This window comes from Mastomys coucha, unplaced genomic scaffold (genome assembly GCF_008632895.1).
Source record: "Mastomys coucha isolate ucsf_1 unplaced genomic scaffold, UCSF_Mcou_1 pScaffold22, whole genome shotgun sequence".
Classification (NCBI taxonomy): domain Eukaryota; kingdom Metazoa; phylum Chordata; class Mammalia; order Rodentia; family Muridae; genus Mastomys; species Mastomys coucha.
In genome coordinates, this window is record NW_022196905.1 from 47934464 (window position 1) to 47940581 (window position 6118).

The window sequence follows — 6118 nt, forward strand, 5'->3', positions numbered from 1 at the left end:
TGTGTATGCACACAGACACACTCACATGTAAACATGTGTATACACACAGATACACTCACATATATACACGCATACACACACAGAAGCCCTCACACATATATCTGTGTATACATATACAGATACGCTCATAGGCCAACAGGGATAACAGTAAGCTGGGAGATGTAGGCTAGTTAAGCAGCCTGTGGATTCAGACTTTCATGTGAATCAAACTCAATTTGGAAGATTGGCAGAAAGGATTTGGTGGACAACTTGCACTCCCAATGACTCCCTCTACCCCAGTTTGAGTTTGTTGGGCAAGGTTGTTTAGGGTAGGGAGGACTGGGTAGTAGTAAAGAGATCTAAGTAAGAGGTTTTTGAGGAGAACATTGGTGTAAGCTAACAATATCCCTGCTGACATAATGGTTTAACTTAAACTACTTGTAGTTACTGTAACACAATGCCTGAGATTGAGTCATTTATAAGGAAAAGATTTTTTTTTATGCTTATAGTTCTAAACGTTCAAGAATGTGGTATTTATATTTGTTTGGCTTCTAGTAAGAACCTCAGGGTAAAAGGTGAAAATGAACATGTGTAAAAGAAAGAAATGGCTTTATAACAACATCATCCCTGGTTTTATAACAATATCCCGTGATAACTAACTCACTCTCCAGGGGACTGCACTAATCCTTGTATTTAGGAGCAGCCCAGATAACTTCCTTCCTCTTAGAGATATCATCTTCTCTCAATACCACAGTACTGGGAATTCAATGTTAGCATGAGTTTTAGGGACAAACCATGTGAGGGCTTTACTTCTAGAATCACACAATGGGACTCTTTCTAATTTGCAGAGAGCAATTTAGTTAACAGTTAGATTGGGATGTTTACAACTTAAATTTGTCCTGTCATAATTTTAATTAAAACGTTGGCACCTGCTCATGCTTCAATGCAGCAGAATGTAAAGAGATGAGAAAGTCAAGGAACACATATCCAGAGGATACAAAAAGCAAAAGATTCTTCAAAGGCACACCGCCCTCACTGCTCCACAGTTAATTTTCCCCGGACACATTTGTGGTTCCGTTGGTGGGTTGACTGCATACACCTGCCAAGTACGTTTTCTGCTATAGAACTCCGCATGGCATGGGAGGAAGTTAAGCACATCATTATTTTTAACCTGTAGCCAAACCCTCATGACTTGGTACTTCCTCAGCTGAGCCTGTCTGCAAACCATGGATTTAGACAACAGAGGCAGCCTGCTGTTTCCATTGTTTTCCATTGTCCCACCATCTGTCTCTGGTGGTAGGTGTGAATATCCTAGGTGAGGGGGTGCTACTTTACAAAGACCCATGTGAGCCAGGCAGTGATGGTGCATGCCTTTAATCCTAGCACTTGGGAGGCAGAGGCAGGTGGATTTCTGAGTACGAGGTCAGCCTGGTCTACAGAGTGAGTTCCAGGACAGCTAGGGCTATACAGAGAAACCCTGTCTCGAAAAACTGAAAAACTAACTAACTAACTAACTAACTAACTAATTAATTAACAAAACCAAAGACCCATGTAACCTGTTGAGACATGGGAGATAGAGCATACACTTGTATGCACACGCGAGTGTGCACACACAGAGGGAGATAGTTGGATAGATAGATGGGTAGATGGATAACAGCTGTTCCTTCAGCAGGTGGATTAAATAAAACTTTCAATATTAACACAACTTAAATCTTGGATCTCAGGTGATCCTGGGTACCACATATGTCATACCCACCCTCTTCCCCAAAGCACTTGCTTGCTGTGAGTGGTAATTTGAAAGTTTGTGTTTAAGAAGAACTCCCTCCCCCCCCCCGCCCTTTTCCCCAAATAGCAAGTCTCCCCTGGGCTGTCATCTCCTGCAGATGCAGCCTGGTGGGAACGAATCCCTGTTAAAGTGAGAAAGAGGCCATCTCTTATCATGCCTGCTAGGGTCAGGGAAAGGGCACTTCCACACTCTGCCTTATGAGGTTTTCCCTCAGGGTCCCATCTGCCTCATCAAATTCTGCCTCTGCCTCGCCGATACCAGCCCCCTGGGAGTTGTTCTCAAAATCCAAAATCAATAACCAGAGCTGTCAATCACTCTAGGCTTCCTCTACTATGAGGTGCGGCTTTCTTGACTAGGGATTTCATGAGAGGCCGGGAGCTGTGTTTTCACAGCACCAAACTTAGTTCTCAGTGAAGTTTGCTAATTCTCACGATTAATTGCCTCATTAATGAAGGAGATTCACACAGTATATATGCTTTTAGCCAGGTTGCCAGATAATTTTTGAAAGGCTTTAACGTCAATAAAACTTTCAACATTGCCATTAGCTTAGTCAAGCAAGCATTTAACATGCCTCACTTGGGCAATCGCTGTTCTGGGAGGTTATCTCAATTTTGAGTACAAGAAATATGACCTAAGACTGCAGAGGTTGTTAAGTAAGGCTGGTGGGAGTAGGGTAGGCCATGGAAAATGAACTAAAAGAGCAAATTTGATCATTTTCACTGTGTTCTGCTATGGAAAGTTAATGTGCCACCCAACTTATCAAACACTTGGTTCAAGTTCAAAAGTTCTGTACTAGAAATCACCGCATGCTCTATGGCTCTATCTATCCTTGGTGCCTTAGAACCTTTGACAATCTTTTTTGTCTTCATTGATCTCTTCTGCAGGCCCTCACATGGCTCTCTCTGGATTCTAGATGTGAGCTGCCATACTCAGTGCTAAGAGGAGTTCTTGACATCTTGTAAATGCTAGCTATGTATGTGCTTCTCTCTCTCTCTCTCTCTCTCTCTCTCTCTCTCTCTCTCTCATGTGCACATGTGAGTATGTGTTTCATACTGTCTTCCTACATAGCTCTTACTCTCCTGGAACTCGAATGGGAGTTTTAGACTAAGCTGGCCTTATTGGCCTTGAATTCACACAATTATATATGCCTCTCTCACCTGAGTGCTGGGATTAAAGGCATGCACCTCCATGACTGGCCCTTTGTATGTGAATATTAAACAAATGACTTTCTAGTTATAGCAATGGTTATATAATGATGATTACTAACAATTATAATAACTTGCCAAATTCTACCTTCCAGAAACAAACAACATAGCATCAGTGAACATCATTTCAGATATTTTCCTTATTGAAATCTTTAATAAAGTCATATGGAACTGTTGGGGAAAAGTAACTAAAGTGTAATGAAAGCATAACTAAAGAACAGAGAAGTGTAAATATTGAATATTTGTATGACATACTACCACTTAAAGTCAGAATTTACAAATTTAGCTCTAAGTGGACTTGATCACAAAGGAAAAATGTGAAAATTTAAGTAGTGTTTTATTGTAAGAATCATGATCACCATGGGTCTGTCTGGGCCAGCCAGTGCTCTGAGCAGACCTTGGGCACAAGCTCCACAGCCAGTTCCACAACATCCAGAGGAAGCTCCACTTCCAGGTGCTCTAATACCCCTAGGATCAGAAGGGAGGAGGACCCAACATCTGTCCCAAAACTGGGAGTAACTGGGACCAGCAGGACCCAGACACACAGGAACTCTACCAGCCCAGTGGCTCAGGTTGCTTCCAGTCTGTCTGGGCCGGTGGGTGCCCTGAGCAGACCTTGGGCGCAAAGTCCGTAGCCAGTCCCACAACACCTAGAGGAAGCTTCACTCCCATGCACTCTAACAAGCCCAGAATCCCAGGATCACAGAATCACAGGATCACAGAGACAGTTTGACTTTGAGGAGTTCTGATGCAACCAGGATCAGAGGAAGGACAGGCTCCAGTCAGATTTAGCAAGGGCAGGTAGCACTAGAGTTAACCAGATGGTGCTGGGCAAGCATAAGAATATAAGCAACAGAAACCAAGGTCACTTGGCATCATCAGAACTCAATTTTTCCACCATAGCAAGTCCTGGACACACCATCACACCGGAAAAGCAAGATTCAGATATAAAATCACTTCTCATGATGATGATATTGGACTTTAAGAAAGACATAAATAGCACCTTCAAAGAAATACAGGAGAACATAGATAAATAGCTAGAAGCCCTTAAAGAGTAAACACAAAAATCCCTTAAAGAACTACAGGAAAACACAATCAAACAGGTGAAGGAAATGAACAAAACCATCCAAAATCTAAAACTGGAAATAGAAACAATAAAGAAATTAGAGAGACAGCCCTGGAAATAGAAAACCTAGGAAAGAAATCAGGAGTCATAGATGCAAGCATCACCAACAGAATACAAGAGATAGAAGAGAGAATTGCAGGGGCAGAAGACACCATAGAAAACATTGACACAACAGTCAAAGAAAATGCAAAAAGCAAAAAGCTGCTAATCCAAAACACCCAGGAAATCCAGGATGAAATGAGAAGACCAAACCTAATGATAATAGGTATAGAAGAGAGTGAAGACTCCCAAGGTAATGGGCCAGTAAATATCTTCAACAAAATTATAGAAGAAAACTTCCTTAAGTTAAAGAAAGAGATGCCCATGAACATACAAGAAGCCTGCAGAACTCCAAATAGACTGGACCAGAAAAGAAATTCCTCCCGTCACATAATAGTCAAAACACCAAAAGCACTAAACAAAGAAAGAATTTTAAAAGCAGTAAAGGAAAAAAAGTCAAGTAAGATATAAAGGCAGGCCTATCTGAATTATACCAGACTTCTCAATAGAGACTATGAAAGCTAGAAGATCCTGGGCAGATGTCATATAGACCCTAAGAGAACACAAATGTCAGCCCAGGCTACTATACCCAGCAAAACTCTCAATTACCTTAGATGGAGAAAACAAGGTATTCCATGACAAAACAAAATTTACACAATATCTTTCCACAAATACAGCCCTACAAAGGATAATAGATGGAAAACACCAACATAAGGAGCAAAACTACACCCTAGAAGAAGCAAGAAATTAATCTTTCAACAAACCCACACAAACCTAATTCCACTTCTTACAACAAAAACAACAGGAAATAACAATTACTTTTTTTTAATGTCTTAATATGAAAATTAATATTACCAACATATCCTAGTCTATTTAAATACAAAAGTATGAGGAATTAGAAATTTGTTGATTGTCATTCAATGGTCTTTCTAATTTGGTAATTGGAGAAATAGGTCCAATATTGTACAATCCATATACACTTTCAGCTTGTTTAGATGTGACAGTGTCTTGCTGTGTACAATGTAAAGGTCTTGAAATCTTGCTTCTCCTATCTCAGACACTCTATTAGTAGTATTGTTTATTTCATGTGATTACACTAAACTATGGTTTTCAGAACAGCTTACATATTTCAAAAATATTTATACAGCCAAAAGAAACATAGACAATTAACTTGGGAGGTAGCTTGTAAGAGAACAACAAAGAGTAAGACTGAATGCTTTGCTTGATGTTTGTAATTATCGTAACAAGTTTGAAGAAGAGAACTTTGGAAGTTACTCTTTCTCTGAGATGAATGCTTTTCCAAATTATCACAGCCAATGAACCAGATTCTTACCCTCACCTAATGTCTGTGCCACCCTCCAAGCAGAACCATTGTTCATTGAACAGTTGGTGAATGACTTTATGGATAGACCATCTTAATACACACACCACTTCTTAAATGAATGTAACCTGTTCTCTGTGGACTGAGAATAAAGTCACTCAAGTCAAATAACTTTGGCTATAGTAGGAAGTCTGTATCCAAAAATCGTGCCTACAATTTATTTCTTGGTGCAGCAGAACTGTCAATTCTCAGCTTAGCTACAATGAGGTAAAATCCTTTGGTGATATAAGGATCATTGAAGACAGCCTTATTACAATGAACTCCAATGTTTAAAAATTGTTCTTATTTTGGGCTTGTACCACAATAAGTGCCAAGATTTTAAGCTCTACTAAATACAAAACAAACAAACAAACAAACAAAAAGACCTTATATGTTTATGTTTACTTAAAAAATACTCATAGTGATGTATTATTTTGAAATATGTAGTTAATATGTTTGGAGTCATTTAAAATTTATATTGAGAAAAACATGTATTTTCAGTATTGCTGTAGACAAGCATCTACATAAGACTGTTAAACTGGTTGTTGTTTTATAACAAACAACTTTTATAATACTCATTTTTATTGTTATAATATTTTATAAATTTTAAAGAATATGACAAA